We start from the raw sequence: 22,392 nt of genomic DNA, 5'->3' as shown, positions 1-22,392 counted from the left end.
CCTCACATTTTTATTTTGCACTGGGTCTCATAAATTATGTAGCCCTTCCTGCTGCATTTTTACTAAAGGCATATGTCTCATATTGTTACTAACCTACATAATGAATGATAACAGATAATTCCTATTTAGTCAATGAAGTTTGAAGCACACGAAATGTAACATGGTAACTAAAAATTCTAGGTAAAATAGAAAGCACTCAGGTTTTTAGAATCTTTAAAATCACAATTTTGCAAAATTAGTAGCAAGATTTTCTAAATTCACGTTGACAGAAGAAAAATAATGATGAATGGGAATAGTGTTTTTTTCCTTTAAAAAAAAAAAACTAAACATATTCCAACATATCTCTTTTCTGTGGTTCCCATGGAATTCAGAAATCCAGTAGCACGTATAAAATAAGGAAACTAAATTTACTTCTTTGTAGTAACATAACTAAATTTATGTTCTTTTGATAAAGCATCTCATAAACTGTTGATATAGCTGAAGAAATGCAGTGAGGATTCAGTGTTCCTTCAAAAACAGACAACAGAGGTTTTAACTGTGAGAGACAGTGAAAAAAAAATCAGAAAGTTGAGATTTTTTCCCCTATAAACTTATTTAGAAAAGAAAAACATGTTAATATATGGCTACCCTGGGGAAAAAATCACATACTCATCTTGAAGTAGTAGTCTATGACCCAGAATATGTACTGGCTTATTATACTACCTGAACAAAATAGTTTTCTAAGACCATTTAAGAAATCAAAGGCAGAGGGGACCACTGTTAGAGTTGCCAGTTTAAACTTATGGTGGTGTGAATTCAGTTACATCATTGACTTCTAATTTAATATGTCTTTTAATTGTGGTCACTTTTGGATGTTGAATAAGTAAAGAGCATGCAAAGCAACTCAATAACCTCCATCAATCAAAGAAGAATGCAGATAATGTCCAGCCTCCTGTTTATCCCCATCAGTACGTTCCTAGATACCAGGGCATAGGTCCGAATGGTCCTTGAAAGTCACGTGATGTCTAGAGAAATTTGATTGCACGAGAACTTAAGAAAATAAAAGGAAATTTTCTATACACACATCGACTATGGAATTGGTGGGAATAAGTAAGTTAGATTTACAGTATTATAGTGTAGAAAGGAATTTTAAAATTTTATGGTTAATTCCTAGAGCTGACTATGGTCTCTTCAAAGCTTATACACAGATTAGTTAAAAATGAGTATAGAGGGGAATATAAGATTTATGTAGTCCTCCTCTGGTTTTAATACTAAAAACAACCACAGTTCTCTGTTTCAGGGACTAGGGTATATTATTCCCATTTTATATTGTTGAGAGTCTTTGGCTCTATTTTTAAAGGTAAAAATTTTCATTCACTGAGTCAGTGATAAACCCTGAACTGATACATAAAAGTACTTAGCAATAATGGTGCTTCTCACATACAATAAGATGCACATACATGGCTTGCTTGGTTAAAAAAAAAAAGATTATGTCTCAAGACTTTTAAATACTCTCGACATACGAAGTGATTATAGAATTAAGAGATTGTACAAAAAAGATCCCAAAGGGGGAAAAGCAGTATTTTATGCCAAGTAAAGAAGAAAAGGATACTTTCCTAAGAATCTGTTCTGATTACATGTTTGGAAAAAGGTGAGAGAGTGGTATGGACTTCCCAGGTGGCGCTAGTTGTAAAGAACCCACTCGCCAATGCAGAAGATCAAAGAGATGCAAGTTCGATCCCTGAATCAGAAAGATCCCCTGGAGAAAGGCATGGCAACCCACTCCAGTATGCTTGCCTGGAGCATCCCATGGACAGAGGCAGGCCACAGTCTGTAGGGTCACACAGAGTTGGACACGACTGAAGCAACTTAGCTTGTGCACATGCCAAAGAGTGGTATGAGTCTCTGTCAGTGTTAGAATATCTCAGGGAGATAAACAAAAGTTATCTGAACAAACAAGTTATAATTCCATTTCATGATGACGTTTATAGAAACAGTCATCTTTCCCAAGCTGATAGAATATCAAGTACTACATAAACATTGAAATAAATTGCATATTCTAGATATACGTGAAAAAGAAAGGCATCGTAGTATAATCAGGCACATATGCATCACACATAGTTTCTTTCTGAGCCATAACCCTGACTCTTTTTTCCCAGTTGGGAAGATGCATCTGTTTCTTCTCCCTCTTTTGATATGATCCAGTAAAATCTAAGCTTTGGACTTGCTTGCCTGGAACATCAATGATTACTTGATTTCTCAGCACATAAATCTCACTCCAGTCCTTGTTGGGCAGATATTAGTAATTAAGTAACTTAGCCTATGGTCTCTTCTGCCCTTTGCTTCTCTCCACCAGGAGACTCTCTGCAACCTGCCACTCTGGTACTGTCAAGACTGATGTCAATTGTTTTCCCAGATCGGCATGGTGGAGAAATATACACTGCGTAAAGAAAAACAGAAAAGCCTGTGGCGGCTTATAGTATTTCCAAATCATTGCAAGTTCGGAATTCCAAAACATGATGCTGCAGAGACTCAACTGGAACTTGGAAGCCAAGTCTCTGCCATTAGTACCTGCATGGACACTCGCTCCCTCCCCTCCCCCTATACACACACCCTGTTTTTCTTTACTTGCTGTGCCTTCCTTTTTCAAAAGATTTTACACATTAATAGCTCTCTTCAGCAAACTAAAATAATACATAAATATGTTTTAAAAATTCTATTTTAGTGTTAGAACATGTACCAGCTTTGCCAATAAGTCATGAGCACCAGTTATCTGAGAATGAATTCTTTTGCTCTAAGTAAGATAATTGTCTTTTTGGTTGGTGCAGTGGGATTGAAGATGTTTTTGTTTGTGTTGCTGAACGAACTAAAAAGGATTGAATTAACAGAGTACCTGTGTACGTGAGAAGCTGCCTATGTGACAGTGCCATTGAGCATATGTATTTAATTGCATTGTACTTACTGTGCTTTGGACTTGCAGCACAGCCATGAACGTGACATTTATGCAGTTCCATAAGACTCCACACTTAGCAGGGCATCCCATTTGCTGTTGCTGTCTTGAAATTCATAACAATTTTTAATAAACTTTGGAAAAGGAACCTAGGATTTTCATTCTGCCTAGGATTTTCATTTGCATTCATTATACCACAAATTATATAGCTGGTTTTGACTTCCAGTAAAAGTTTATTTCATATTCTAGGCACGTAGGTACATTGCTACTGGCTGGGAGAGTTGGTTCATTGTCCATGAGAACATATTGGGCGCTCAATAAATTGTATAGACAGAGCCTGATCTTGAAAGAATGCAGATATCCAATGACTGTGAAAGATTGTTTATAAAGAAAACCATATACATATTTCTGTTGACTTTCATTGTGAAACAAAGAATCATTCGTATGGACTGTTTCTATCCATAAGACAAGTTGAAATTCTTTGGTGATGAAGAGGTTAAACAGTGTTCTTCGTTGCTGCTCTAGGATCTGCCTATAGTTTTTTCTTATATACTTCAGTTTGAATAAATAAAGCAGTTTCTTTTGTCTCCATGAAAAATTAACATTTAGCGTAGGTTTAGCTCTAACTGCCATGACTTCTGGCAGTTTAAGATGGGGCTGTTTTTTTTAAGCACAAGCATTGAAATTTTACTTAACTTAAGCTCATGGTATTGCATAAAACATACAATTTCTGGTTGAGGTATCCTTTTACCTATGATTTTACATTGAATTTTTATGTAGTATTTGTGAAATTTAGAAACCGTTTTCCTACACTGTCAACCCAAAACCATTACCTCTTCTGAATATCGGAGGATTTTGTTACTGACTTTTCATCTGTTATGACTTTGCATTGAGTGGTGGTAGCAAGGACTGAGCAAGAGACGGCTAGGGTAAGAACCCTAACACATATGTTGAAATTGCAGGGATTTGAATATGAGAGTGGAAAAATGTCCGTTGTTTCAGGCTGTCACTATTGGCCTAGCAACTTTTAACTAGTCATCTAAAAATGAAAAATGATCAGCATAAGAAAGAAGGAGGTGAGGTGCAAGTACCATTGGCAATATAATCAAATTTAGTCTGAGACTCAGAATGTCTACTCAAGAACTTTCAAAATAGGTAGTCAGTAGAGTTCTGAGTGGACAGGTAGCCAGCACCAAGGAGAACTAAAGTAGCATTTAGGGCCAACTCATGGAAGGGCTAGATTAGAGGCAAGAAGTTCTGTTCCAGTAGGGGTTGAGATAGGAGTAAATTCCGCTATTACACAAAATGGAGAAATGGGAACCAATTATTGAGGAGAGAACAAAAGACCTAGTTAATAGAGTACTGTATCCCCTAGATAGACTGTCTCAAAACTAGAAATAGAGCACTTCTAACTCCAATACTTTGGCCACCTCATGCGAAGAGTTGACTCATTGGAAAAGACTCTGATGCTGGGAGGGGTTGGGGGCAGGAGGAGAAGGGGACGACAGAGGATGAGATGGCTGGATTGCATCACTGACTCGATGGACATGAGTTTGAGTGAACTCTGGGAGTTGGCGATGGACAGGGAGGCCTGGCGTGCTGCAATTCATGGGGTCGCAAAGAGTCGGACATGACTGAGTGACTGAACTGAACTGAACTGAACTGAATGTAGGGATTATGAAAAAGTAAAATTTGCTGTCCACTGTAAGTACACATAGAAGCTGGGGGGCATCGGCTTGAGTCACAGACTTTCCTCATCTAGTTCCTATGAACTCTCCATTTACTCTTCTTTAAAATGTACTTACAAAAAAAAAGATGGTAGGCTATTCAAGAAAGTAAGAGAATATGTTTACATAATTATAATGTTGGCTTCCTCCTTCTGTTCAATGACTATTTTGGGGGAAAGATATGTTTACATTGATAGTGGTCCTTGAGTAATGATTGTAAAGTCTTTTAGAACAACAGAGATCACATTTAAACCCTGATCATGGGCACGATGATGGATTTAATCTCTGACTACAACAAAGCCAGGCAGTTTGACATTTTACTATGGTAGCAAGAGTGTTTGGCTTTATTTTCTGCAGACTGGCACGGTGCCATTACTTTATATCCCCCTGAAATAGCACTTTTAATAAATACCCCTGCCTCCTTCCAGCGCTCTTGCACTGATTCAAGGCTAAGAAGCAGCCGGCCCAGTGCCAGCTCTAATTAAGCAATAAGACACTCCAGGCGGTATATTTCTAGGGATTATTGCATGCCTGACTTAAGTGTGTCACTACTCAAGGAGGGCAGTCATCCTTTAGAAAACGCATTCTCTGAAGTGACTTATTACCATTTGAAAGAGGAACTTTTATAAACTAGAAAGAAGAGAGGAGGAGAGGTATTTCCCATGTACTGGATGCATTCTCTGTGTGTGGCTTTCTTATTTCTTTGAAAGGGGAAGGGCTATTCACCTGAGAACATTATAGTCAGCAGTGAGACATTCTATCTAGAACAGATCCAACCAACACGTGCTTGCCCAGCTGTCTTCTCACTGCAGGTCAGTTCACACCATGAATAAGATTTTTAATCTGAGGTATTTTTGCCTCTTAGATGAAAGTTTCCCCACAAGACAATTTTTAAAATAGCGTTGCTCCTCTCTTGTTTTGAATATAAAAAGACAAGAGCTACAAAATAGATTTTGATGAAGACTAAAGCATTTAGGGAGAAGGCAATGGCACCCCACTCCAGTACTCTTGCCTGGAAAATCCCATGGATGGAGGAGCCTGGTAGGCTGCAGTCCATAGGGTCGCTAAGAGTCGGATATGACTGAGTGACTTCACTTTCACTTTTCACTTTCATGCATTGGAGAAGGAAATGGCAACCTACTCCAGTGTTCTTGCCTGGAGAATCCCAGGGACGGGGGAGCCTGGTGGGCTGCCTTCTATGGGGTTGCACAGAGTCGGACATGACTGAAGCGACTTAGCAGCAGCAGCAGCAGCAGCAAAGCATTTAGGGAGAAGGCAATGGCACCCCACTCCAGTACTCTTGCCTGGAAAATCCCATGGATGGAGGAGCCTGGTAGGCTGGAGTCCATGGGGTTGCTAAGAGTCGGATATGACTGAGCGACTTCACTTTCACTTTTCACTTTCATGCATTGGAGAAGGAGATGGCAACCCACTCCACTGTTCTTGCTTGGAGAGTCCCAGGGACAGGGGAGCCTGGTGGGCTGCTGTCTATGGGGTTGCACAGAGTTGCTCACGACTGAAGTGACTTAGCAAAGCATTTAGTCTTTAGTTTTCATAGATCTAAGAGGTGTGTAGTATAGAGTACTGGTTGTTAAGCCAAGCCAGATGGCTGGGTTTGAATGCTACTTTTGATGCTTTTTTAGCTGTATGACTCTGAGAAAGTTGCTTTAATTCTCTATTTCTCATTTTCCTCATCTGTAAAACGTGTATAAAAAGTATACCTTATAGGGTTGTTTTAGAGATTAAATGGATTGACATATATAAAGCAATTAAATAGTATGTGGCATGTAGCAAGACAAAAAGATATCTTCTGACTTTTTGAAAATACTTATTACATTTAAAATTATCAGTGATCCTCAGAGGATGCTGATTAGAGAATTTGAATTACTCTGTCTTACTTTTAACTGTATACCTTGGGAAGAGTTGCATCTCTAGGGTTCAACTTCTTTATCCATAAAATGGTCTGAAATTAACAGCCTCTCAGATAGCACCGAGGGGCCCTGTCTCTGGTATTCATACCCTTGGTAGTCCCCTCCCCTTGAATGTGGGCTGGACTGAGGTGCTGCTTCTGAGATGAGGTCGTGAAAGATGGTGGCTTCTGTCTCCGAAGCCCTTCCTAGCTCTCTTTCTCGGAGCACAAGTTGCCCTGTCACAGGGATGCACGTTGGCGGTTTATACAGAGGCCTGAGTGCGAGGACTCTCAGCCGGCTTGAATGAACGTGAAAGTAGATGCTGAGCCCTTTACACATCTGTGAAGATTAGAGTCAGAGCTGACAGCTTGATTGTAACTTCCGGAGAGAGGCTGAACCCACTAAGCTGAGAGGCACCCACATTGCTCATTACAGACACTGAAGTGATAAACATTTCTTGTTTTTAGCTACTAAGTTTTCATGTAATTTGTTATGCAATTTGTTATGCAATAAATAATACAGTCAATGAGGTAATAACTAATTATTAATAGCTACTAACTAAAATAGTCCATATGTGGAGGGTAGTAAATGGGCACAAAATGTAAAATTGAGGCATTGATATTATTAATAACTGCCTTAAAGAAACTAAGTAACATATGCAAAAAAGACCAATAAATTATCTTACTTTATTTGCTTCATATGTATTTGTACTGAAGAGCCTGGCAGGCTACAGTCCATAAGGGTCACAAAGAGTTGGACACGACTGAAGCAACTGAGCACTCACGCGTGTACTTGTGTTATTCATTAACAACAACAACAGAATACCTCGAGACACCTTCTTTGTGCCAGGCAGGGTTTTAGGACTGGTAACGTAGCAGCAAATACAGGGAGTGCCTGTATACAGGTAGGATGTTTGTGTGTATCTTTTACAGATTTGAAAAGATTGGCTCTAAAGAGACTCCATGAGAAAGTAGTATTTAAGTCAAGATCTAAAAGGACAAAAGGAGCAAGCCATGAGGAATAGGGAAGTATATTCCAGGTAGAGGCAATAGTGGGCTAAGGCCCTGAAGCTGGGGCTTTTCTCTGCCTTTAGGAACATCAGGAGATAAGGTCAAAGAGGCATGGGAAATCAGTGCAGCTTCCTGTAGACCATTTAAAAACAATGGGTTAACTCTGAGTAAGATGAAAGATCACAGTGGGTTCTGAGTGGATTTCAGCAAGATCTGATTATGGTTTTGCAGAGTTTTGGGATGCTAATGGAGAATAAGCTTGAGATGGGGAGAGACAAGAGGGACAGCCGGGAGGCCACTTACTGACAGTAGTTCAGTGAGCTAATCAAATGTGTTTTACTTCTGTGGTAATTGGGAATAAGATGATCTAAAATTTTGTTTCATTGATAAAATTTTAGGCAAGATACATTGATTGCCTTAGAAATAGCCAACTAAACAATCAGTACGGACAATAATGATTTAATAGTTTGATGCATAAAAATTGATATTGGTCTGCAGTCACTGCCTGTGTGCTGTGTTGCTTCAGTCATGTCTGACTGTGACCATGTGGACTGCAGCCTGCCAGGCTCCTCTGTCCATGGGGTTCCCTGGGCAAGAATATTGGAGTGGATCTGCTACCCTAGTTTTATCATAATTGTACTTATTCTTATTTTTGTCTATCAAATATAGTGTTGAAGCATTTTTTTTTTAAATGGCTGTTTCTTATTTGGTCTTATTGAAAAAAACAAAAGAAAGTAAATGGAATAAATAGAATGTAAAGGAACAAAACAAAAAATATTATTTTAGGTCACAGAAATGCAAACTTTTATCATAAAATAAGTTAAAGCAACATCCTTTTTTTGCTATGATAAACCAAAAGTTGTTCAAGGACACTCTTGAAATGTTTTTATTTCTCTAACAGTACCATGAAAAAAATTATGTCAGATTTTTACAGACTATATTAGTCATGAGAATAGATTTAATTCCCAAGATAGTTTTGGCAATAGCCAAGCCTGATAGGTATCTACAGCAAATTGTTAATCTTTTAGCCAAAACAGAAAAACAAACATATAAACAAACCAGGCTACTTGTAAATATATATAGTCTCTAAAATGTTATGGAATTTATAAAAAGGAAATAAATTCTAATTTAACTCCGCTTATTGCAATGGCACCCCACTCCAGTACTCTTGCCTGGAAAATCCCATGGACGGAGGAGCCTGGTGGGCTGCAGTCCATGGGGTCGCTAAGAGTTGGACACGACTGAGCGACTTCACTTTCACTTTTCACTTTCATGCATTGGAGAAGGAAATGGCAACCCACTCCAGTGTTCTTGCCTGGAGAATCCCAGGGATGGGGGAGCCTGGTGGGCTGCCGTCTATGGGGTCACACAGAGTCGGACACGACTGAAGTGACTTAGCAGCAGCAGCAGCAGCATTGCTACCTTTACTATGTTGACAGATTTAAACTATGGTCCGTTTCTTCCTGTTTCTGATCCTTTATAAAACTGATATGTAGATATGGTTTATGTTCTTGGCATGGATCTCACTATCAATGATGGTGGAGATCAAATGGAAAATTGTTTTTCCATTTCCTATGAAAGCACATAGAGTTCAACTGAATTTTGGGGGCCAGTACAGGTGAGACAATTTTACTTTTGTAAAAAAACTACAGGTGAAAACTAACATACAATACAATCAAGATCAAATATTTCCATTTTAATGTTAGTCAAGGAATAGTAAAAATGGCTGCTGAGCACTGTTTATAATAGCCAGGACATGGAAGCAACCTAGATGTCCATCAGCAGATGAATGGATAAGAAAGCTGTGGTACATATACACAATGGAGTATTACTCAGCCATTAAAAAGAATACATTTGAATCAGTTCTAATGAGGTGGATGAAACTGGAGCCTATTATACAGAGTGAAGTAAGCCAGAAGGAAAAACATAAATACAGTATACTAACGCATATATATGGAATTTAGAAAGATGGTAACGATAACCCTGTATACGAGACAGCAAAAGAGACACTGGTGTATAGAACAGTCTTATGGACTCTGTGGGAGAGGGAGAGGGTGGGAAGATTTGGGAGAATGGCATTGAAACATGTGAAATGTCATGTATGAAACGAGATGCCAGTCCAGGTTCAGTGCACGATGCTGGATGCTTGGGGCTGGTGCGCTGGGACGGCCCAGGGGGATGGTATGGGGAAGGGGGAGGGAGGAGGGTTCAGGATGGGGAGCACGTGTATACCTGAAATTAAAAAAAATAAAATAAAGCAGGAAAAAAAAAAAAATGGCTGCTGAAGTCTCCAAGAGAGGAATTAAAGGTTAAAATCTTTTTCTTTTTTGCTGATGATATTATTGAGTGACCTTGGGGAAGGGGAAAAATGTTCTTTTTATTTTAGATTTCTTAGACATACTGTGTTCTCCTATCATAAGATAAACACCTAGAATATGTCTTGTATTTGAACTGGTTTATCTTTATGAAAGAACTTTTCCTTATACTTCTAATTTTACAACTGAACATTTTGTGGCAGCTCACCATCAGGTTTGGCTCCTCTGGACAATATTGCTCTTTGAGGGGTGCTTTCCCACCTGAGCACTGGTCATCATTAGGTGCTCACATTTCCTCAGACAGCCCATGCAGATTTGAATAGTATCAAATGGGGAAGTTGCCAGAGCTTATTTAGGAGCAAATCACTGGCTATGTGTGAATCAGATCAGATCAGATCAGATCAGTCGCTCAGTTGTGTCCGACTCTTTGCAACCCCATGAATCGCAGCACGCCAGGCCTCCCTGTCCATCACCAACTCCCGGAGTTCACTCAGACTCATGTCCATCGAGTCAGTGATGCCATCCAGCCATCTCATCCTCTGTTGTCCCCTTCTCCTCCTGCCCCCAATCCCTCCCAGCATCAGAGTCTTTTCCAATGAGTCAACTCTTTGCATGAGGTGGCCAAAGTACTGGAGTTTCAGCTTTAGCATCATTCCTTCCAAAGAAATCCCAGGGCTGATCCCCTTCAGAATGGACTGGTTGGATCTCCTTGCAGTCCAAGGGACTCTCAAGAATCTTCTCCAACACGACAGTTCAAAAGCATCAATTCTTCGGCGCTCAGCCTTCTTCACAGTCCAACTCTCACATCCATACATGACCACTGGAAAAACCATAGCCTTGACTAGACGAACCTTTGTTGGCAAAGTAATGTCTCTGCTTTTGAATATGCTATCTAGGTTGGTCATAACTTTCAAACAAAGTAGCAAGTATCTCCAGGTATCTGGTAGAGTAATAGCCTCTTAACACTAAGTGAAAGTGAAAGTGAAACTTGCTCAGTTGTGTCCGACTCTTTTCGACCCCATGGACTATGCAGTCCATGGAATTCTCCAGGCTGGAATACTGGAGTGGGTAGCCTTTCCCCTCTCCAGGGAATCTTCCCAACCCAGGGATCGAACCCAAAGTAGCCATATTTGGGGTTCTCTTTAAGCAAGGCCAAATAACTGAGTTACAAACCTTTATGACCCTGTATTTTTATATTCCTGAACAGAGGATATTTCTCAGACCCAAGAACTACAAATGTACTTAGTATATTCTTCATCTTATTACTGTTGTGCCTTCTATCTAATCTTCTTTTAAACAATAGATTCTCTTTAACGAAGATCTCTACTTCATATGTCATTGAAACTCTGTAATTTGAATCTGCCAACTTTCCTGTTTTCTTAATGAACTTATTTCTGTGTGACACTGAGAATAGTGATATATACTTCTGAAAGAAATATATTATGTACAGTCTTTCAAGTTATATGTTGTTCAAAATAGGAAGTGAGTATTCTTGGAGCTAGTTATTGATTCATTATGATTGCAGGGTGCTTGAAAAGCTCAAAGATAAATGATTGGAACCCATATTAGAATTCTGTTTTTGTGTTCACATTACCAGTGAACTGGAGATCACATTCATTTATTAGCTCACAATTACATAGGTTGGATATCTGGGCAGGAGTGGTTGGATTCTTTGCTCAGGGTCTCATTATCCAAAATCAAATGAGGACTGGGGCTATGTTTCTCATTTGGGCCTCAAAGTATTCTTCCAAGATAAGGGGCTGTCAAAAAATTTAGTTACTTGTGTTTGTAGGACTGAGGTCCTTTTAAAGGCTCATGTGATTAGGATAGGCTCATGTGATTAGGACCAACCTAGACAGCATATTAAAAAGCAGACACATTACCTTGCTGACAGAGGTCCGTCTAGTCAAAGTTATGGTTTTTCCAGTAGTCATGTGTGGATGTGAGAGTTGGACTATAAAGAAAGATAAGTTCTGCAGAATTGATGCTTTTGAACTGTGATGTAAGAGAAAACTCTTGAGAGTCCCTTGGATTGCAAGAAGATCAAACCAGTCAATCCTCAAGGAAATCAGTCCTGAATATTCATTGGAAGGACTGATACTGAAGCTGAAACTCCAATATTTGGCCTCCTGATGGGAAGAGCTGACTCATTGGAAAAGACCCCGATGCTGGGAAAGATTTTAGGCAGGAGAAGGGGACAACAGATGATGAGATGGTTGGATGGCATCACTTACTTGATGGACATGAGTTTGAGCAAGCTCTGGGAGTTGGTGATGGACAGGGAAGCCTGGTGTGCTGCAGTCCATGGGGTCGCAAAGAGTCGGACATGACTGAGTGACTGAACTGAACTGATTAGGATAGAACCACCCAAATAATCTTGTTTTAAGATCAGTTGATCTGGGACTTTAATTATATCTGCAAAATCCTTTCACAGCAGTGTCTAGGTTAGTGTTTGAATAATTGGGAGAAGGCATGTGTACACCTGGAGGGGCAGGTTCTAGGGGCAGGGTTTTTCTTAGAATTTTGCCTACCACAGAGCTTGATTCTTAAACTGTCTTGATTATGAACCATGCCAACTTCCAGTAAATTCTTTTTAATACATTTTTAAAGTCTGGAATCAGTTTCTGTTCCTTTGGTCACTTCAGTCCATGACTTTGAGTCAGTCCATGACTTTGAGTCAGTCAGCTGTTAAAAAGTTACTTTTCTTTGTGTGGGAAAAAATAATTTGCTTTAAGACATCCTTCTAATTACCAATACACATAGAATTGACATTCCTAGTCAAAGGGGGAAAATTGAAATAAAATTTGGTAGGTATTAAAGTTTGATTATCAGCTATTTTCCAATGTCACAGTCATTCAGATATCAGGTAAAGATGGAGATGCTGGGCAGAGTGGAGGTGAACCAGTCTACATGTCTGGTGTGAAGGGTAGTGGTGAGCTGTGGGGATGTGGAGAAGGAATGGCAAAGTAAGGGTCATAGAAAGCTTGGTTTAATTTCCCGATGCTACTGCTTACTTTGTGTTACAACATGAAGTTGTAGAAGATAACATTTAATTACTTAGGACTGAACCATATTGAAAAGTAACTGACATTTCCATCTCACGATTTGGGCGTCAGTTTGGATTTGTTCTTGTCTTTTCCATCCTACATCCACTGCCCTCACTGAAGCCTCATCACCTAACGGTTGGAGTACTGCAATAGCCTCTTTCTTCACTCCTCTCTTTGCAGACTTTTCTCCTTCAGTCCAGCCTTCACACGGTTGCTAAATTAATCCTCCTAAAACGTGACTGTCATCACATTAGTCCCTTGATACAGCAGGCAGCAAGAGCAGAGGGAGATAAACTGGGCGGCAGACGTCCTAGACTCTGACCCTGGCTCAGCCACTGCCAGCTGGACGTGTCTTTCTACCCTTCTACTGCTCTTCTGGGCAGGATGACACTAGTGGAGCCAGACAGCCGCCTCTAACTCTGAAATCTCATACCCCCGTGATACAAAATCTGATCCGCGTATCGCTGCCTCCTTTCCCCGCAGTTTCTTCCCCAGCTGAGTGACCCACACCCCCTTCCTCCTCACAATGGCAGTGAGAGTTAGTCCTCAGAAATACTACATGTATCCATTTGGATTGGCTCACCTTTGTGAAGCTTTCCCAGAGGTCTTCAGCTTTTACACTACAATTTACACCTTTGGGACTCACACCTTTATCTCATAACTTAGCCCCTTCTTATGGATCATCTAAGCAGTGGTGACAGTAATATTAGCTAAAATTTATCAAACACTTATCAGGTGTTAGGCACTACATTAGTGCTTGTTTCCCTTATCTCATTTATTTATTCTCAAGGTACTGTTATTGTTCCTGCTTTACAGATAAAGAAATTGAGGCCTAGAGAGGATGAGACACTGTCCAGAGTTTCATCCTGCTGGTGGATACTGGAGTCCTAGTTCCTAACCACATCTGCCAACTCCAGAAACCATACCCTTAATCACAAGACCATACCATTGATATATCATTTCTGTTTTGTCTTTTTTTCTTCTTGTAAATTAAATTATATTGTCAGAAATTCTATCTAGTACTTTTTGTTGACTACCACACAAACCTGTTATGTGATAGGTACACATAATAGAAGTTCTCAGTAAGAAAATGAGTGGTTAATAGAGATTAGGCAGCATTTTATCAGGGATGGGCATTTTTTAATTGGGTTGTAAAAATAATTTATTAGATCTATATCTCTTGATGAAGAAAGTTGATATAAGATGTTATTAATTTAAAATATAGAATATGATAAAAACAATGTGTATATTTATATATTTTTAAAACTTAAAAAAAAATAAAACTTTAAGACAGTCTTTTTCTATATGTACATTTTAAATTAGGACTTAAAGAAGGTCTATAAGTTAACATGTATATACTGGGGCTTCCCAGATAGTGCTAATGGTAAAGAACCCACCAGCCAATGTAGGAGCCGTAAGAGACATGGGTTCCATTGCTGAGTCAGGAAGATCCCCTGGAGGAGGAAATGGCAATCCACTCCAGTATTCTTGCTGGAGAATCCCATGGACAGAGGAGCCTGGTGGGCTACAGTCCATAGGGTCACAAAGAATTGGACATGACTAGAGTGACTTAGGATACATGCACTTATAAAATTATATTTAAATTAACATGGAAAAGAAGTGTGAAGGCTATACACTGTTCTTAATATTGACTGCTTGTGATGAATGAGACTGGATAGAAGGAAGAAGAGGTTTAGCTTTTCTTTATACCTCTTACTGTTTGAATCAACATGATGGACATGTAAAATTTTTAGAATTTGAGAACAGAGTAGAAAAAATAAAAATTGAAACTTGAATCTTAAATAATTTGTTGTTTCATTTGGGATTTTAAAAATAGTATTCTTTTCTAAAAAGTATTTGTCTTCATTTTATGTTGATTATGCACTTGGCTGATTTTTATCAAGTTGGATATACATTTTTATTATTATTTATCACGAGAAGATAAGTTATATTGTTATTATATTATATTGTTATATATTAGAAGAATAGAGAATTCTTTGGCATGTTTCTTCAGCATGGCTCATCTGAACTTCATACTAACTGTAAGGCTGACATTCAGGATAGTGAATTTTATTTCCAAATTCAGTCAAATATCCTCTTCTTAAAAGAGTTGTGTACTGAGTTTGTTGCTGATTTATTCATCACATGAAAGAGTTGATATTCATCCATTAACTAATACTAATAAAAGGCTAGTCATATGAAAGTATTCCTGAATTCTTTAAACTATCATTTTCACAAGATGAATTCCAGAAAGCCAATATTTGAGGACAAAAGCTAAAGTTTTGAGACGTGATATTCTCAAACATTGGCTGTAAAATCCCTATAATTAGCATGACCCTTGGAGAATGTCATTGGATATTTGATGAAACAGGGCATGAACTCTGTCCTACCACCCAGGGGGGCCTGTAATACTACCCAGAATGACGCCTGGGAATTTTAAACTACCAGATAGTTCTTATCTAAAAAACTCAGGGAGAAAGGCATTTGTCCACTCTAATGACTTCTGTTAGCAGATTTATGCCACTTAGATAAATATATTTCCACCTTCCTATCCCCTAAACTCTACTTAGATTTTTAAAAGTGAGAGAAAAAAAGGAAGATGTGTCTCATCTCAGTTTTCATAACTGAAAAAATATGATATAATAATTTTCTAGGAAACCACTCTAGTTCATATTCTTTGTTATAATATTTTAAAACATACCTAGAGTTACAAACATGCAAACACAGAAAACCACCGACTTTCTTTGTAGAATTAATCACGTATTTTAAGAAAACAAATAGAATTAAATTGAAACAGTAGACGAAAGAATGAGATACTTTATTAAAAACATTTCAGTCAGAAGTCATTATTCCCTCATAAACAGCTTTTCTAAGCGGTCATTGTTTTAGTAATTATAAGGCCATTATCCTTCTTCTTACATCAGTCTTGATGTAAAGATCAATGAAAAGAATAAATGTCTCTTTTATAAAGATAAATACTGTTGGAAAAAGGATGATTTAAAAAAGAAAAGTGTCTGTTATAACCAGGGGTTTGCTCTTTGATTAAAAGTATCTCTAAAACAAATAACCTGCATGTGTATATGTGTGTGTAACTAATGCAATTAATCTTCATGCTAGATTAACTTGATAAAATATTGACCTAATTTGGGATTAAAAGATTACGAGTAACATTTTGCACTGAAGGCTGCAACATGCCTCATGTCAACGCAGTAATGACAGAATTAACCTCCCAAGCCCTCTTCAATTGGGGCGTTTCTGAGCTGCTACTTGTGCAGTGTTCAGATGACCCACAATGACTGCTGCACAAAAGGCCCAGGGATGCTCTTTTCTCAGCCAGTTGCGCTGCTTCTGTGATTCAGAACTGTGGAAAGGGAAAACGTATTCAAAAGAACATCTAGAAATGACTAACTTCTGCTTGTCAAATAAATGTTTTAATTTACTAGTAAAACAAGTTGTCTGGAAGTACTTAAAACATTTTGAGTACAAAAATGCCATTAATAAACATGGTACAACTGAGCACGCGCACACACACACACACACACAGCTGCTTACAAGTATTAGACATTTTGCCATTAAATGTAAAGACTTGAAGGTAGAAGAAAATTGCCCTGTTGTTTCTTTTCTGCAATTTTGGTTATAGTTTTCTGAAAATTAATGAAGAATTCCTACTGATGGTATGTATAGATAGAGACAATGGTGTCTGATGCCTTTTTCTCATTGGGCAAACTCTACACTTTCAGATGGTAAAGAATTTGCCCTCAGTGCAGGAGACTTGGGTTTGATGCCTAAGATCCCCTGGAGAAGGGAATGACAATCCATTCCAGTATTCTTGCCTGGCAAATTCCATGGACAGAGGAGCCTGGTGGGCTATAGCCCACAGAATTGCAAAGATTCGGACACAACCGAGCCACTAACACTTTCACTGTATACATATAAAATTCCAGTCAATACTTAAACTTCAATTGCCCTTGGCAGTTAGAGATGAGGTTGCATAATAAATGAAATACATGGATGATTAAAAAGGATTTTTTAAAAAAATAAAAAGCAATTATAAGAGAGGGAAAAAAAGCAACATTAGTGCAATATTTACTTATTGAGTAGCATAGAATAAAACTGGTTCATGAGTTTAACATTCTTGAATTGATCATATTTTCTTTTAATAGATTTCCTAATTATCTGGATCCTGATTTCCCTTATTTGTATAAATACATCAACTAGGTTGATGGAAGAGGGATTGAAAAATCTCTGTTCTCTCCACTTGTGAATTAAACTTAATATATGTGAATATGTGAAAGAAGACTTTTTCAGGCTGGGCTGGACTTTATGAAGGCACATAGTAATGCTGTTCACAGGGGGATTTGAAGAGTTACAGATCAAGGTTTATTACATCAAATGTGAACCAATACATTCTCTCTCTGCCATTAGAGCTTCCTCCTAGATTTCAGTAATCAAAACTCTTCATGTGGAGAACACATACAGTATGATTTTTCTCACATTCTCTAACAACATGCTGTGGATCTTCCATACAGGAGTGAATTCCAGAGAATTTTGACTCGTGTTATGACCAAGCTAAGAAAACTGATGTCAATATTTGTTAGAATAAGTATATTGTAAAAAGAAATAAATATCCTAATACATTTGATGAATCTTCTATGGAAAGCAGTACATTAATTTGGAATATGAGAGGCAATAAAATACACAAGCCAAATCATGACTCATTCTTTATTGCTTTTTCCTAGAAGTAGAAAATTCCTATCATCAGTTAAGCCTGTATATCAGAATATATATGTATAATAATTTATATTGGTAGTTCAATAGATGTGTATGTACATACCTAAAAATACCTCAAAAATATTTATTACCAGGGCTTCTGATTCACTATGGGTGGAGGGCCACACACTGCTCTTTCAGCAATTTCTTGCCTGCTATTCTTTCTGCATCATTACTCATTTCCTCTCCTTGTTTAGTGGTGTTTTCATTTGTAGCTCCAAACCTTTTTGGAGTCTACATGGTTCTGCCATGGTTTTTATCTTTGCAAATATTTAGCACATTGAACCAGTCTTCATTATTTTTCATGTATAGAAACTGAGAATAAAAAGAAAAACTAACAGAAGAAATTACTGCTTTCTTGGATTCCATTAGTCCAATCATTGAATTTGGTATATATGGTACCTTATACTTAAGATGGTTTTGATAAAAAGACTTTTAGGTACTCTTGTCTTTCAGCAGATCAGAAACAAATTAAAGGGTAAAAGAGATTGTATTCTTTCTGTCAGTGAGTATAATTGTCTCCACAAATTGATTAATGCTTATAGTAATAAAAGAATAGCCAAGCAAAAAGTTATTTGCACAAAGCACAAAAATACAAGTGTATTCCAAAGGAAAAAACAAAAATTTTGTTTTTGTTTTTTTTCTGACAGAATTGTTTCCTTTATCCTGATAGTATTATTCAATTTAGCAGAATTTATCTGATAAGTGTTCCATAATTTTGTACTGCTGCTGCTGCTAAGTCGCTTCAGTCATGTCTGACTCTGTGCAACCCCATAGACAGCAGCCCACCAGGCTCCTCCATCCCTGGGATTCTCCAGGCAAGAACACTGGAGTGGGTTGCCATTTCCCTCTCCAATGCATGAAAGTGAAAAGTCAAAGTGAAGACACTCAGTCATGTCCAACTCTTCGAGACCCCATCGACTGCAGCCCACCAGGCGCCCCTGTCCATGGGATTTTCCAGGCAAGAGTACTAGAGTGGGGTGCCATTGCCTTCTCTAGTGCCATACAAAAAAAGACCTAGAACTGTGCTGAAAACATATTGACTTTTTCTGTCCACATCTCTTGACCTGTTTACAAACTTGAGATTCTAGACTAGCACCCTCTTTTTAAAACCCTTTTTATTTCCTTTACTTTCCTGCTGTGTCATTATCCAAATTCTTCTAGTGTTTTGATGACTCAAGCTACTTTCTTTCCTTTCCTGAATCCTTAAAAAAAAAATCCCCCTCTTTTTCTGTTTTAGGTCCATTTCATCCCTCTTTGCTAATTCTTTTGATGCAAATATAAAATTTAAACCAATAGAATCAACAATTAATTCTGGTTGTTTCTAAGCAGTGGTCTTATGGGAGACTTTCTAATCTCTAAAATATTTGGTTTTTTGCAAATAGTATGTGTTGGTGTGAAAATTAAAAGTACTGAAAACATTTGAAAGACCTAACTGGTAGCTGATAGTTCATTACCTCCACATTAGTTTGGCCCCAGGTGAATAACAGGGAGGGAACACAGCCCCACCCATCAACAGAAAACTGGATTAAAGAGTTACTGAACACGGCCCCGCCCATCAGAACAAGACCCAGTTTTCCCTTCAGTCAGTCTCTTCCATCAGGAAGCTTCCATAAGCCTCTTATCCTCCTCCATCAGAGGGCAGACAGACTGAAAACCACAATCACAGAAAACTAACCAATCTGAGCACATGGACCACAGCCTTGGCTAATTCAATGAAACTATGAGCCATGCTGTGTAGGGCCACCCAAGATGGACGAGTCATGGTGAAGAGTTCTGACAAAATGTGGTCCGCTGGAGAAGGGAATGGCAAACCACTTCAGTATTCTTGCCTTGAGAACCCCATGAACAGTATGAAAAGGTAAAAAGATAGAACACTGAAAGATGAACTCCCCAGGTCAGTAGGTGCCCAATATGCTACTGGAGATCAGTGGAGAAATAACTCCAGAAAGAATGAAGAGACTGAAGCAAAGTGAAAACAACACCCAGTAGTGTATGTGGCTGGTGATGGAAGTGAAGTCTGATGCTGTAAAGAGCAATACTGCATAGGAATCTGGAATGTTAGGTCCATGAATCAAGGCAAATTGGAAAGGTTAAACAGGAGATGGCAAGAGTGATCATTGGCATTTTAGGAATCAGTGAACTGAAATGGACTGGAATGGGTGAATTTAATTCAGATGACCATTATGTCTAGTACTGTGGGCAAGAATCCCTTAGAAGAAATGGAGTACCTGCCATAGTCAACAGAGTCTGAAATGCAGTCAGTTCAGTTCAGTTCAGTTCAGTTGCTCAATCGTGTCCTACTCTTTGTGACCCCATTAATTGCAGCACACCAGGCCTCCCTATCCATCACCAACTCCCAGAGTTCACTCAGACTCACGTCCATCGAGTCAGTGATGCCATCCAGCCATCTCATCCTCTGTCGTCCCCTCCTCCTGCCCATAATCCCTCCCAGCATCAGAGTCTTTTCCAATGAGTCAACTCTTCGCATGAGGTGGTCAAAGTACTGGAGTTTCAGCTTTCACATCATTCCTTCCAAAGAAATCCCAGGGCTGATCTCCCTCAGAATGGACTGGTTGGATCTCCTTGCAGTCCAAGGGACTCTCAAGAGTCTTCTCCAGCGTCACAGTTCAAAAGCATCAATTCTTTGGTGCTCAGCCTTCTTCATAGTCCAACTCTCACATCCATACATGACCACAGGAAAAACCATAGCCTTGACTAGACGGACCTTTGTTGGCAAAGTAATGTCTCTGCTTTTGAATATGCTATCTAGGTTACTTTGATGCAATTTCAAAAACAACAGAATGATCTCTGTTCATTTCCAAGTCAAACCATTCAATATCATGGTAATCCAAGTCTATGCCCTGAGCAGTAATGCTGAAGAAGCTGAAGTTGAACGGTTCCATGAAGATCTACGTGACCTTCTAGAACCAACACCCAAAAAGATGTCCTTTTCATTATAGGGGACTGGAATGCAAAAGTAGGAAGTTAAACAGCTGGAGTAACAGGCATATTTGGCCTCGGAGTACAGAATGAGCAGGGCAAAGCCTAATAGAGTTTTGCCAAGAGAACACACTGGTCATAGCAAACACCCAATTCCAACAACACAAGAGAAGACTCTACACATGGACATCACCAGATGGTTAATACCAAAATCAGATTGATTATATTCTTTGCAGCCAAAGATGGAGAAGTTCTATACAGTCAGCAAAAACAAGACTGGGAGCTGACTGTGCCTCAGACCATGAACTCCTTATTGCCAAATTCAGATTTAAATTGAAGAAAGTAGGGGAAACCACTAGACCATTCAGGTATGACCTAAATCAAATCCCTTATGATTGTACAGTGGAAGTGAGAAACAGATTTAAGGGACTAGGTCTGATAGACAGAGTGCCTGAATAACTATGGAAGAGGTTCGTGACATTGTACAGGAGGCAAGGATCAAGACCATCCTCAAGGAAAAGAAATGCAAAAAGGCAAAATGATTGTCTGAGGAGTCCTTACAAATAGCTGTAAATAGAAGAGAAGGGAAAGGCAAAGGAGAAAAGGAAAGGAAAGATATACCTATCTGAGTGCAGAGTTCCAAAGAATAGCAAGGAGAGATAAGAAGGTCTTCCTCAGTGATCAATGCAAAGGAATAGAGGAGAACAATAGAATGGGAAAGTCTAGAGATCTCTTCAAAAAGATTAGAGATACCAAGGGAATAGTTCATGCAAAGATGGGCACAATAAAGGACAGAAATAATATGGGCCTAACAGAAGCAGAAGATATTAAGAAGAGGTGGCAAGAATATACAGAAGAACTATACAAACAAGATCTTCACGACCCAGATAATCATGATTGTGTGATCACTCACCTAGAGCCAGACATCCTAGAATGCGAAGCCAAGAGGGCCTTAGGAAGCATCACTATGACCAAGGCTAGTGGAGGTGATGGAATTCCAGTTGAGCTATTTCAAATCCTGAAAGATAATGCTGTGAAAGTGCTGCACTCAATATGCCAACAAATCTGGAAAACTCAGCAGTGGCCACAGGACTGGAAAAGGTCAGTTTTCATTCCAATCCCAAAGAAAGGCAATGCCAAAGAATGCTCAAACTACCGCACAATTGTACCCATCTCACACGCTAGTAAAGTACTGCTCAAAATTCTCCAAGCCAGGCTTCAGCAATACGTGAACCATGAACTTCCAGATGTTCAAGCTGGTTTTAGAAAAGGCAGAAGAACCAGAGATCAAATTGCCATAATCGGATGGATCACTGAAAAAGCAAGAGAGTTCCAGAAAAATATCTACTTCTGCTTTATTGACTATACCAAATCCTTTGTGTGGACCACAACAAACTCTGGAAAATTCTTCAAGAGATGGGCATACCAGACCACCTGACCTGCCTCTTCATAAATCTGTATGCAGATCAGGAAGCAACAGTTAGAACTGGACATGGAACAACAGACTGGTTCCAAATAGGAAAAGGAGTACATCAAGGCTGTATATTGTCACACTGCTTATTTAACTTATATTCAGAGTACATCATGTGAAACGCTGGGCTGGATGAAGCACAAGCTAGAATCAAGATTGCTAGGAGAAATATCAATAACCTCAGATATGCAGATGACACCACCCTTATGGCAGAAAGTGAAGAAGAACTAAAGAACCTCTTGATGAAAGTGAAAGAGGAGAGTGAAAAAG

At 38.8% G+C, this 22,392-nt stretch overlaps 1 long non-coding RNA gene across 3 annotated transcripts in view; it reads left to right on the top strand.

Moving 5' to 3' along the window:
• Positions 1 to 22,392, top strand: part of LOC147371147 (uncharacterized) — a 552,664-nt gene that overhangs the window by 386,275 nt on the left and 143,997 nt on the right. For 2 of the 3 annotated variants that reach the window (XR_015165914.1, XR_015165882.1), the window contains one exon: positions 2,336 to 3,079. The exons of the other annotated variant lie outside the window; for it this stretch is intronic. This is a non-coding gene — a long non-coding RNA (uncharacterized LOC147371147). Of the gene's footprint in view, positions 1 to 2,335; positions 3,080 to 22,392 lie in introns of those variants that run through there. 3 annotated transcript variants of the gene reach the window in all.

The sequence above is a fragment of the Bos grunniens genome, chromosome 6 (genome assembly GCF_055505025.1).
Source record: "Bos grunniens cultivar Pamir isolate PY7600 chromosome 6, Bosgru_T2T1.0, whole genome shotgun sequence".
Taxonomy (NCBI): Eukaryota; Metazoa; Chordata; class Mammalia; order Artiodactyla; family Bovidae; genus Bos; species Bos grunniens.
The sequence above is the reverse complement of the archived record's forward strand: the minus strand, read 5'-3'. Positions and strand labels throughout refer to the sequence as shown.